The sequence below is a fragment of the Manis pentadactyla genome, chromosome 12, assembly GCF_030020395.1.
Source record: "Manis pentadactyla isolate mManPen7 chromosome 12, mManPen7.hap1, whole genome shotgun sequence".
NCBI classification, from domain to species: Eukaryota; Metazoa; Chordata; class Mammalia; order Pholidota; family Manidae; genus Manis; species Manis pentadactyla.
In genome coordinates, this window is record NC_080030.1 from 58983121 (window position 1) to 58996119 (window position 12999).

Genomic DNA, 12999 nt, shown 5'->3' on the forward strand with positions numbered 1-12999 from the left:
TGGTATTTCTGACCAGAATTCGAAATCATCATAGAAATAGAAAATATTTAATTTAAATCTGAAAAGAGTTTTCCTACAGAGTCTGCAATAATCTGAGATCAGAATAAAACAGCCTAAGAAGAAAGGTAATTGGAAATTAACCCATCTGCTTAAAATACTTATTTCCATGACACGTATTAACCTTACATTTGCAGTATCACATTAAGACAACATAAATGTCAATTTATTTGGAAACTAATTGCCTGGGATTTAGATCAATAAGTTAATGTCATGAGTAAATGTGCTCCTTCAGCCATCTGAGGCCCCAGAGTAAAAGCAACTGGAAAATAGTGAAGTATTATACAATTATATTACTGGTTTAATCTAGTGAACCTGACAGATAGCTGTTTACCTCTGAAATTGGTTTCTGAGAAATGAAAGGAACACAGGGAACATGTAGAAAAATCAAATTAGGTTTGGTTAAGAGCTTTTCAAAAGGCAGGATACTTCTATTCAGAAAGGTACTCCTACCCTGAGCCTCATTATTTCAGAGCCATAATTTTGCAGGATCTGAAGTAACATGATTTGGAAAGTATAGGTCTCAGACCTTTTCAATAATACAGTCTTCTTAGGGTAGTCATAGAAGAAATACTTCAGAGGAGACACAGGCAGCCAAGACTCCTAAATCTTTCTCTGAACAGAATTTTATATAATGAGTTTATACCCTGGAGGGTTGGAAATATAGTTATTTGCCCCAGGATTAGGTAACCTGAGAGAAGTGATAAAAGTTGAGATGGCCTGTCTGCAAACAAGTGTCTGAGTGTGTTTTCTTTTAGATGAGATTAAACTGTACCCTGAACTGTTGGGCAATTACTTATTTTAATAGTTGCCTGACACTTTGCTGTCTCAGGTTATAGAGAAAGCAAGCGGGAAGAGTGAAAATGGAAGCTAAATGGCACTTGTTAGAAATTTCCCCAAGGAAATCAGAGGAGTTTGGGAAAGTCATTATGCTGTGGCCTCCTTTCTCCAGTGAAAACGGTTTAAATGGGAATATAAGTATGCAGAGTACTTGCAATTAGCATGTTGGGGAAAGAGTGAATTCTAAAGCTCAAAGCATGTTCACCTGTTGACCTAGTCTGTCGGTTGCATTAAAGCTACACTCCTATGTCCTAAAGTGTATCTTGTAGGCAGAAAGCTAGCCTCTCAAATTGCCTAGCTCTGGACTCAATTTTAATTTCTGACAACATTTGTCAGGATTTGTCTTTTCAAAAGGCAGGATACTTTAGAAGGCAGGATTATTAGAAATAAATCTTTAATATCTTAGACCTTTTTTGACAAAGAGGATACTCTTGAACTAATTTCCAAGAAAGCCTTTCTAACAGCCCCATACCCTATACCAAAGTGGTCCAGCTCATTAGGGAACGTTGCTGGTAAACATCCCCCAACATCTGGAGATTTGAGCACCTAGGTTAACAACTTTGGTAACCCTTTTCTTATTGTTCACTGTAATGGTTATGAAAACCTGGACTGTGCTTAAAGACTAGACACAGTAAGTGCTTTCAGTGGAAATTTGGTAAACACATCAAGAAGAATAACACACAGTTTCTGGAATAGCGTGTAACGGGGTGTTTTTTTCCAAATACAGGTCTGATAGCAGTTTGGTAATTTGGTGAGATGAGAATGCGGCTCCCTGGGACATCTGACTCTTCAGCAGTCACCTGCTTATCTTCTCTCTGCACAAGCCTCACTTCCCAGGGGATCTCAGAGACTGGGGTAAAGACTAATTTACCATGAGATTAAGGTTTGTTCCTATTCAAGCATAAGCATATTAATGAGTTTACTGTAGTTAATATACATAGTACCCTCCCAATTCAAGATGACTCTGGTTCTAAATGGGAAGCTGTGAACATTCAAGACAAATTGTCACTGTTTCCACTCTATTAGTAATAGAAGAAGGTAGCAAGAAGAAAGCATGTTTAACTTGTCTCTGGAAACACTGGATTCTCTTTGCTGCATCTGTCTCTCCCCTACTCTTAGGTCTCTGAGTCCCAAATAAACCTATTTGGTACAAGTAACCCACTATGCCTTTGGACTTATGACATCTCTCATGAAATACTAAAACAAATATTCATAAGGCACTGAAAGTTTACAAAACTAGTAGTAGTAACAGCAATGTTACGGGACCTGTTCTCACAATTAACTTTTAGAATCACAAGTTGAAAAAATGCACATTTTTGATGTCTTGAAAATGGTATTAACTACTAGATGGAAAAGACAAAGGAAATTGCCCCATTCCATGTCCCTCAAAACGTATTTACTAAAATCTCTTTAAATCCACTTAATTCTTTTTTCTTTTTTTACTTAACTTTAGGAAATACATTTTAACATAAGCTTTCACTATAAAAATAGATGGTTATACAAAGGAAACATTATTGCTTAAAATTAGGTGTTCTCTAGGTTATTTGTGAAAGACCAGAGTTAGGTCTTCATAAAAGATATTGTGAATATTTTCCATGCTGAAATTACTGTTGTCATGCTTTATGACATTTAAAAAATGTGGCTTGTATTGACCATTTATGTTTTGTAGACCATTCAGATATGTTTTTTTGGAAAAAAGGATGAAATGAAGGAAGGAACAAGGCAGGGAAGGAAGAAAATAATTTTGTTCTGTCTGCAAATAATCCATTGCCCTATCTTTACACAGAATTAGGCAGCCATCCAGGCACAATGGTTAGATTAGTTAGGAAATAACTTAAATATTGTCAACTCTATTAGCTGATTCTCAAGTCACATAATTTGCGGCTAATACATAATGCAGCAAATTATCCCCAACTCTAAATTCTCTTTCCTCAAAATTTTAGTTATTCACTCTTATCAATTCCTCCTTTTTATTACGTGTATGAGTCACTTCCATGGGGACTCACTGGGGAAAAAAGGGACTTGAAAAGTGAAAGTAAGCTCATATTCTGCTGAAATATAAGCTGGACCAAACTTTCTGGATAGCAACTGAACAATGTATACCAAAAGTCATTAAAGTGTGGGTAGTTTTGACTCAGAAACTTCGTTTGTGCTGTTGTAATTGACAAATGCAAATGTTTAGCCACAAAATGTTTAATATGACTTTTTTTTCCTGAAAGGAAAAATATTGGAAGCAACCTGAGTATCCTACAATGGGGGAATCAGTTGAGCAAACTGATTGTAGCCCACACAATAGACTAATACACAACCACTAAGAAGTTATGATGCAAGACACCTATTGTTAAGGGTATGATTTTCAGAAGGTTAAAAAAGTGATTTTGTCAAAGGTTTTATTTAACTCACCAGTTAATGAAAGAACAGTAAGATGATAAAATTGGTCCAAAGGGCATTTGAGAAGGTAGGCATTTATAGGCAATTTAATAAACAAATATTCAGGTAAAATTTGGGGGTTAGAAAGAAAATTGGTTAACATCCAAGAAAGTAATGAACCGCATTCAGGATTCTCGCTAACCCTCTCTGCTGGCCCACCAACCCCACAGAAATTATTTGCATCTCAATACAAACCTACAAGGTAACCTTTGCTTCTACAAAGTAAAACAGTCTGTTCAGGCAATAGAAAATCAAAGTGGCAAGCCCAGCAGTTCCCTGAAAACACACCCACTTATCTCTTTTACCTATTTCTAAGCTTCAGATAACTTTTCTGACACTTCCTCCTAGGGTTGATATGAGCATTTCATGTGTTAATACACGCAAGGCACATAGGAAAAAGCCTGGTCCAGAGTAACCAGGAGTTATCATCATCACCAGCATCATCACAGCTGCACTTTTGGACTTTTGTTTATTAATTAAAAATCATTTACTTATAAAAGAAAAGGAGACAAAGTAGATGACAGAGTAGACATTTTCTAATGAAACTATATGTGACATACAGGAAGTTGAGAGAACAATTATCACAGGACTAAGACTTTTCTAAGAGAGGGTATTGAAACATTGTCAATAAGTACTATTTCATTCTGTTTGTCTCTAGAACACTGTGGGCTTGGGAAGTGGGAATCAACAACTTCTAGTGACAAAATTTAAAAGGTCTTGAACATTTGGACCAAGAATGAAACTATGCAGTGGGAGGCAGGGAAGAGGAAAGCTTTTTAGAATGCATGTTAGCAGCAAAGTAAAAAGAATTTGAAAGCAGCGCAATGGGGGATGATGAATAAGTTTCTCCGGAGTTAGAACTGGTAAATGGAAATTAATTTTATAATAGCTGGAATTACTCTTGCAGCATTGATGAAATGTCACTTCTGATTGCTTTATTCAACATGCTGCCCAATTATGTTGTTTTAATAACTTTACAGTGTATTAAAACAACTTTGATGGCTTTGCTTCTATCCTCAATCCCCCTCTCAACTGTTTTCCCATCAAGTCTAGGCTTCTCTATCATGAATGCTACCACAGTGATTTCAAGAATCCTCAGTTTGGCAAGTCTGATTTGTACTTCAGGGTCTATGAAAGAGAGCATAGCCTTACAATCTCTATTTTCCAGTTTCTAATATAAACACTTACAGCAAGAAATAACCCCCATGAAGGATTAGGAAAGTTATTTACTCCAATTGTTCTTATTTTAGCAAAATGTACTCCTGAGAATCTGATCAGTTTTGGATCTCCTCCCTCAAAAAATGCACATGTGCTCATATGTACAACATTTTGTATATAATTCCAGCGGGGGTTATGGAGCCCCTGAAATCCCTCTATGGTTATCAGAGCCTACTAAGAACTGCTGTTTTAGTCTTGTTTGTCTATGTCACCTTTTATTATGGAGAATTTCAAATACACACAAGAGTAGACAAGAACAGACAAAAGACTATAATGAACCTCCATGTGCACATCATCCAACCCCAAAAGCTGTGCATCCCAGGCCAGTTCTGTGCTGCTTCCAGCTTCGTCTGTCATTAAACCCATTACAGAACCATGTATCTGAGATATATCATTAGCCCTGGGACTGCTTCCACCAAATTACCCTTAGGTATGATTATCATTTTGGAACGGCTTGCTGAATACTCAGAGAGATCCCTAGAAAAAAATTGCTTTTGCACCTTTTGTAAATCCATGTTGAGGAAGTTATCCACTCTATATCACAACCACCCCCTCCCAGGGCTCATTACTGGGACAATTTGCACTTCTCCTAAACTACTTCTTTGGGATTATATTATGAATATTATGAATCCTGCAATTAGTCATTTTTCATTGAAGTTTTTGGTGAGTAGTTTAAATATTGGCTGTAACTGTGAGCAATACTTCTTTTTTCATTATATTTAAACTCATTGCTAGTTTAAAGGTTGATTTTTAGTGTAATTACCATGTATCCTTCTGTTTCATTGATCTTTTAAATTAATTCATAAAATTTTTCTATTGAGTGTTGAGTTGTCTATGTATGATAATGTCTACATATGTGATAAGGTCATTCAAAATAATAATGTTAAGACTTCCTTTCTAATATCTCTTTCTATTAATCTGGTTTTATATCTTATAACATTGACCAGAAATTCCAGAATGCCATTAAATAATAATATTGATAAAAGATTTCCTAATATTGATAAAACATTCCCTTTTGATTTTAAAGGGAATGTTTTTGAGTTTCACTGTTAAATAAGCTCTCGGTTGTTGATTTCAAATTAATGTGCTTAATTTGTCACATTAAGGAATATTATTTCCATTTTTACTTTACAAAGTGGTCTGTTTTATTTTACCTAAATAAGAAAATGAGCAGATTGTCTTAAAAATTTAAATGACGTAATTAAAAATGAACATAGCCCATTCTTCATTTATTCAGTAATGTGTTATTTCAAATAAGTTTCCTAATATTAGATTTAACTGCCATTGTATTCCTAGAAGAAACCCTATTGCATATGGTGGGTTATCATTATAAACACTACTAAATTCTAGCTGATCTTTTGTTTATGATTTTTCACATACATACCAGTTAGTGAGCTTGGTCAATGGTGTCTTGGCTGCTGTATCTATTTGATGTTGGTGTTGTATTTATTTCATAAAATGAAGTGAGCAATATTTAATCTTTTCCCTCTATTCCAAATTCATTTCTATACCATGGGTATTAACTGATCCTTAAAAATACACCAGCAAATCAATACAAGTTTAGAGGCTTTGGAGGAATAGGGATAGCTTTCTCAACTGATTCCATATTCATGTTTTGTGCAAATTTTTTTAAAGTTTTAACAAATGATTTTACTTTCTTATCTTTATTTTTGTTAACATATGAAGACCTAAACTAGGCCTTTAAAATGGGTGAATTTTATAGTATGTAAGTTATACTCCAATTTAAAAATTGAATCAGGTAATGTAGAACATAGAAGGAAAAATCAGAACTCCTGTGGATTTTCTAATGCTTGAAAAAAAAATTAAAGCCTTTACATTTAAATGTAGTTTGATGGTGCTTACAGATATCTCAGTTTAATTTATGATTATAAGAAGAAAAAACTGAGATTAAGATTATTGTTTAAAGTCATTATAATAAATTTTGCTTTAAAAGTCAATGCTGTTTTGTGCTATGATAATGAGAGCAGCATAGAGACCTGGATATACAGGTGGCCATTTGTTAATTAATGTAACATGGAAGAAATCCTGAATTTGGTGCCAAGTCCTAGTGTTAATCTTTTTAAGTCTGAGCTAAGGTATATTATATTAAAGTCTATGGTACATGGTAGCATTCAGTGATTGTGAATTCTGTTCATTTATTCAAGTAGTTTTGGCATCTTATTGAGGAACCTATTGGCAAAATATTCAGAAGGTTGTCAAAGGAAATTTAAAATTTACTGTTTTCTTTGGTAAACACAGTGTGAATCACTCAGATAAGAGACACATCTGAACTTGTTTTTTCCATTGTTAATGACAAACCTTGAAAAAGAGAATTTATAACCTACTTGGACAGAAAGCAGAATTCTGAGTAAAAGAAATTATATGAACTGTGTGCAGGATTTCATATCCAGTCTCAGTCTAATAAGAGAATCCATAAATCTGCCAAATCATGACTTAAAGAGTGAGTGGAAAGAGTTAAAACATTTAACTCTTTGAAGCCTTCCGAGGACTGGTCAGAGAAGATCTTCACCATCACCCAGTCATTGTGAGACTTTTGCTGTCAATTCAGTCCTGGTAACAGAAACATTATGGGAAACATATATTCTATAAGGCATGTAGATGTTGCCAAAGCTTTGTGGTATCATTTGGAAGATTTCTGTTGACAGAGAATATTTTGTCAAATAAGATTACCCACTTCCCTGATGGGTTTTTTTATACTTTAGTACATATATGGCTAGATCTAAGAACAAGATTAATTTAGATCAAACTTATTAGCCCAAGGAAATGGACAAGCGGGGCTTATCAGAGACCTTTATCCAAAGGTAGCAGAAAAGAGCATCTCTGGGAAAAGAAAAATAAGGGAGCTAGGTAGAAAGGGAGAATCCAGTAGAAGTGGGGGAATTGTAGGGATCGTCTTTGGAACCCAGTATACCTTCTTCAACTCACCACAGGATGCAGACCTATAATCCTTGGGCTGGCAGCCTCAGTTACAAGGTTCCTGCATTTTGATAGTCCCATTGGCTTGAGACTAGATAATCAATAGCTACATGTTACTACAGAACCTACTGGAAATTCTCTGCCCACAATGCATTAGTCTCCCGATTAGGAGAGACTGCCAACAAAAAAATATATGCTCTGCAGAAGGTAAACAATGTTGACCAAGATTCCACCTTCCCAGAGTATCACATGGATATTTCCCAACAATCTTTGCAGTATACCTCGGAGGATCTCTGGTTAACCTCACAACTCTTGGTTGATGTGGTAAGTCATGCAGACTACTCCTACAGTCTATCAATTAGGCACTTAGCGGTGCATTAGGAAAACCTCAGAAACCTATCTCTTCCCCATAATCTGGCCATGGTTTATAATAGAAGAGTGTGTGCCTTCATATAAGACCAGTTTTATGTATGCTTCATATCCTGTACCTCATAATACCTCAAACTAGCAAGAATCCTGCCCCTTCTCATTCCTATGTATTTTATCTCTTCCTCTCCATTTTGCCTTTTCTCATTAAAAATAAAAAAGGAAAATATACCAATCCCCACCGCATCTCACCCCCACCTATTTCCCTCTCTCCTTCCTCCATTTCATAACTAGATTTCCCCAAATGGTGCTCATTCTCACCACTTCTGTGGCCTCATCTCCTGGACAATCCTCTACCTGCTCTGCTGTGGCTGCCACGCCACCACCCCTCCAGAGGGTTCTCACTCAAGCTCAGCAATGTTGCTAAACCCCTAGGATAGGTTCAGGTTGCCATTACTTGTCCTTTCAACTGTGATCTGGTCTCTCAGCCCAGTCGATGTGACCTTCCTACTCACTTTCCAAATTCCAGTCACACCGGCTTCTTCCATTTTCTACAGTTCTAGATTTCATACTTGCCGTTCTTCCTTGAGATAAGCCCCCAATAAGGGGGCTTATCATTAATTTGTGATAACTTTTCATGCATAAATGTTTTGTTCATCCCATACCCCTAGGGCCTAGTACACCAGAGGCATTCAAGATATATTTATTGAACAAATATTTTAAGCTATAGGACTTTTGGTAAGAGTCATTCTTCTAAAAGTATTTCTTTGAGCACTCTCTTTGTTCATAACTCCCGGAGCTCTGCAAACCCACCACCATAACTACACATGAAATCTGAGAAAAATGTTTCTGTAGCCATCAAAAAAATAATGGTAGTACTAAATGGCAAGATAAGATAAAAAACCTAGAGCTAAAATACCCCTAGAAGCCATCTAATTCAACCCACACCCAACAAGCACTACTGGTCATCTGTGGACCAGACTGAAGTCTGGAAATGTTAACTAGATTACATAAAGTCTAATAGATCATGGATGCTAGAGTTGAAGGTAGATTCCAGCTGCTCACCCAGGGCTGGTTCCAGTATGCATATGCCTGCCGATGATACGTCAGTGACCTGCTGCTGGAACTGGAAAAGGGTGTAAACACTGCATCAGTGGTTACTGGCATTTCCTCTGACTGCTTTGATTTAAAACTTCATCAAACGCCAATCTGTATGGAAATGGAATTTCAAATATGGAATCAACCAGGTGTCATCCACAAAACAAGAGCCAGACAAGAGGTCTAAATTTGATTCTTTGGTATCATTTGTTGGAACTTTTTCATCTCAAGATTCTGCTATTGAGCTGAACAGCATTGGGTTGCCTCCAGATCTGCAGCCAAGAGCCTTAATTGTGCTTTTGTTTCACTCTGTTCTGTGACCTTAGGCATATTACCACAGTTTTCATTCTCCCTCTCATTCTTCAACTTATTTGCTCACTTAATAGCCCCTTTTTGAGCACTTTGTAGTAGCAGGACATTATGTTGGGTGCTATGAAGGATGCAGTGACCTGTGAGATGTCTTCTAGTCCTGCACAAACTTGTAAAACAAATGAGAGGGGACAAAGCAGTTTGCATACTTCAGGATGCAAATGAGCATGTAATCCAGTGATCTGCAGCAAAGAGTGAGGTATATAAGATAGAAGGAAAAAACAGCTCGCAGAGATATATTCATTCTGGATGAGTGATTGTTCTCAAGGTCAGGGTCACATTGGTGCTGTGACCTGAGAGTGATCAATGAGATTCTTTATCTATGTTGTAACAGAAAGCACGAGAAGACCAAGACTGAGCCTCAGGGCTGCTGCACACTTAGTTTACATCTTTAAGGTCAGTCATTTACCCTCCCACAGTCTCAGCTTTCTCTTCTGTAAAACATGGTTAATAATAAGCTATTTTACAGAATTGCTATATGTAAAGTGGTTTTTAAATTCTAATGAGTACGTGCATATATGATTTCACACTGTGTACTGCTTTCCCATAGGATATTGTTAGACTCTTGCCAACCATAAGTCAGGGACCGCTCTTACAGGATTATCTAGAGTGAGTTTTCAAGAAAGTAGGCATAGTTTTTCATTTACTGTCTCTGAGGCCTTGTATAAGGCACCGGAGTGCCTCTGTCTCCTCAACTGAAAAATTAAAGTAATAATACTTATGTTCCCAGACTAATAGTGTTGACATGAGAATCAAGAAAAGTAATACGTTTAGATGCTTTAAAAGGGTATGTAATGGCTAAATATTAAAGAACTGAAATAAATTAATCCTCCTTTAAAATGAGAAATGTTTTCTAGGTCTACTCATTTTCTCTGGAATACTGACCCCATGAAACAGCACTGTCAGCATCTGATGGGCTGTCCTTTCACGAATCTCTTTATGCCTGTAACCCCCTCACACATACCCTACACACAGACAGATTATTTCACATGTATGGACCTTAACAACATATGGTTTTGATAAAACATAGTCACATTCCCTTCATATTTGACCCTTCCCCAATGCATCTTTCAATAACCAACTCAATCTGTATGTCCTCTATTGAGCCACTCCTAAAAGCTGCTACTACAAGGTAGAATTTTGTCTTAGGCCCAGGATCCCATAGATGCCTCCACCCTAGCACCCAGTGCTTCAAGGCATTTCCTCCTTTCCAGGCTGTTACCTTCTTAAAAGAAGGAAGCCAACTTCATATCCCTGGCATGTATTACCTAACACTCTGGAAGCAATGAATAGGTAAGTAAGGAATGAAAGAAGGAACAAATGGATACATGCATAAATGAATGAATGAATAAGTAAACTGCTACCAAAATGTACATGAAAAAAATTTTAATGGTTTCTTTCGAAATTAGAGGGCAAATCATAAAATCATTCTCATTATTTACATCCCAATCATATGTACAGAACTTTTTTAAACATACATAACTTTAAATTATATATATATAGTCAAATCCAAAATGTAAGACTTGTGAAACCTCAATACAGTAATTGAAAATAATTCTTTATGATTCAAAATCTTTTTCAGGGAAATTAGTGAATCAAAATTATTGGTGATTTCCTGTATTAAATTTGAGAACAATTGTTCCAGTGAGATTATTCCTTCTTATTGCTATTTTATTCCTCACCATGACAAAATGTGCCAGCCCAGATTAGCTGGGGGTTTTGTGATGGACAGTAATGTGCAGTGCTTCTAAAATTTTAATGTACATGAGAATCACCCGTGAATCATGTTAAAAATGTAGATTCTGATTGAATTAATCTGGGGTTGGGGTCTGAGGTCATACATTTCTAACCTAGATTTGTCCATTTTCCTGGTCTGTGGGTTACCCTTTGAGAAGGTGATTAAGAAAAAGTAATTGCTGTCAGCTTCACTTCCAATGATAGCATCTCACATCTTAAATCACTATGAACTTAAGGACTGCCAGTTGAGACCTGTTATTGGACTTGTTTTATGAAAAGAAGGTTTATTACTAGTTCATTCACCCTTTTCATTTCTTGAATGGTTTCTATGGAGAACTAATTTAAAGCCAGAAAATCTTACAAAATTTAATTCTGAGATACCATCACCTTTGCTATGAAAGAAAACATTCTATCCAAATAAGTGTATTTCCAGGATATCAAAATTTAATGCAAGAACAAGAAAAAAAATATTTTGCTCTATATGCAGTACAAACAGAAACTGTGAGCTCAATACTTGAATTACAGCTCAGAAGAACATACAATGAACCATCTCAATCAGAGCACACGATGAACCTTAAGGCAGGGAACTCCCCCTACCTAAAGTGAAAGCAAATGATACCTAAAAAGACTGTATTGAATTCATACATCAATTTGGAGAGAACTGACATCTGAACAATACTGAGTCTTCTAATTCATAAACATGGTATGTCTCTCCATTCACTTAGGTCTTCTTTAATTTCTTTCAGTAATGTTTTATAGTTTTCACTGTACCAACCTTATACATATTTTATAAAATATATTCCTAATTATTTCATTGTTTTTAATGCTATTATGATTCTTTTAAATTTTTATAACTAATAGTCATCTCTAATGTATTAAAGGCACATTGAATTTTGTATGTTGTTCTTGTATCCTGTGATGTTGCCTAACTCATTTATTAGTTCTTCCAGCTTTTTAAGAGTCCACAAAAATTCCTATGTATATAATCACATTATCCGTGAATTAAAACATTTTAATTATTCCTTTTCCATTTGTATTCCTTTTATTTTTTTCCTTGCCATATTACACAGGCTAGAAACTCCAGTACAATGATGAATAGAGATCTTCATGAGAGTGAGCATCCTTACCTTATTTCTTATCCCATGGGGAAAGCATTCAGTCTTTCACCATTAAGTATGATGTGATAGCTTTTAAATAAGACTTTTATTAGAAAGTTCCCTTCTTTTCCTAGTGTACTGAGAGGTCTTATTTTTAATAATGAAAGGGTGTTGAATTTTATCAAGTGCTTTTTTGGCATCTCTTGAAATAATCATATGGTTTTCTCCTTTATTTTGCTAATGTAGTGAATTACATTGCTTTCAAATCAACCTTTCAATCAAAGTAAATCATACTTAGTTATAGTTTGTACACACACATACATATTCATTTTATTTGCTAAGTTTTTGTTACTTACTATTGTGTCTGTTCACGAGGGTATTGGTCTGTAGTCAGTGTTTTCCTTGCTTTTTTTGTGGTTTTGGTATCAAACTTATGCTGGCTTTATAGCATGAGTTGGAAGATGTTCCCTCTCCTCCATTATTTGGGGAGTTTGTGTAAGGATGTTAAGTCCTCAAATATTTGTTTGAATTTGATAGTGAAGCAGTCTGAGCCTGGAGTTTTCTTTATGGGAAAGTTTTTAATTATGAATTTAATTTCATCAATAAATATGGCACTATTCCATTTTCTATTTTTTCTTGAGTCAGTGCTTGCAATGTGTAACTCTCAAGGAATTTTTCTATTTCATCTAAGGTTTTTAATTTATTGGCATACATTTTTCAATTTTCTTTTATTATCCTTTTAATACTTATAAGAGCTGTAGAGTTGTCTCCTCTTTCACTCGTGGTATTGGTGATTTTGTACCTTCTTTCTATTTTCTTGATAAGTCTTGGAAGAGCCTTATCTGTTCAA

At 35.6% G+C, this 12999-nt stretch overlaps 1 long non-coding RNA gene across 1 annotated transcript in view; it reads left to right on the top strand.

The window, feature by feature from the left end:
- Positions 1-12999, top strand: part of LOC118921776 (uncharacterized) — a 59701-nt gene that overhangs the window by 43304 nt on the left and 3398 nt on the right. Inside the window, exons 4-5 of the long non-coding RNA XR_005028508.2 lie at positions 1625-1780; positions 10530-10608. This is a non-coding gene — a long non-coding RNA (uncharacterized LOC118921776). The remainder of the gene's footprint in view (positions 1-1624; positions 1781-10529; positions 10609-12999) is intronic.